The following is a 577-nucleotide window of genomic DNA, read 5'->3' as shown; positions in this document are numbered from 1 at the left end:
CCCTTATTTATTTTATTTTTTATGTCTACAGCACCTGGTCTTCCTAGGTGGTCTCCCATCCAAGTACTAACCAGGCCCGACCTTGCTTAACTTCCAAGATCAGACAGGATTGGGCTTGTTCAGTGTGTCATGGCCGTAGACTACTTTCAGGTTTTTGAGGTACCTCCATATTGTTTTCTATAACGGCCGTGTAAATTTTACGTTCCCATCAATAGTGTACAAGGCTTCCAATTTCTCCACATACGTGCTAACACTCTATGTGTGGTGTGGTATCCCACTGTGGTTTTAATTTGCATTTCCCTGATTATGATGTTGAGCACCATTTCATGTAATTGTTGGCCATTTATTTATCTTCTTTGAGAAAATATTCAGGTCCTTTGCTCTTTAGGCAATAAACACCTATCTTTGGCGATTACTTGCTTCTAAACTTAGTTTAATGATACATGAAATTTTGATTATTTCTGTACTTGTAGTTCCTCTGGACGAAAGTTTATATTCTTTCTTCTTGTTAGTTAAGAAAAATCCACTATTTTACCTTTAATGGTACATGTTTAGAATATCTATTTTACGTAGAAAT

General features: G+C 36.4%; 1 pseudogene; it reads right to left on the bottom strand.

Moving 5' to 3' along the window:
- Positions 1 to 22: 22 nt before the first annotated feature.
- LOC111741464 lies at positions 23 to 141 on the bottom strand (annotated as a pseudogene).
- Between the last annotated feature and the right edge of the window lie 436 nt (positions 142 to 577).

This window comes from Pteropus vampyrus, unplaced genomic scaffold, assembly GCF_000151845.1.
Source record: "Pteropus vampyrus isolate Shadow unplaced genomic scaffold, Pvam_2.0 Scaffold78, whole genome shotgun sequence".
NCBI classification, from domain to species: Eukaryota; Metazoa; Chordata; class Mammalia; order Chiroptera; family Pteropodidae; genus Pteropus; species Pteropus vampyrus.
This window is presented reverse-complemented; position numbering and strand designations above follow the sequence as displayed.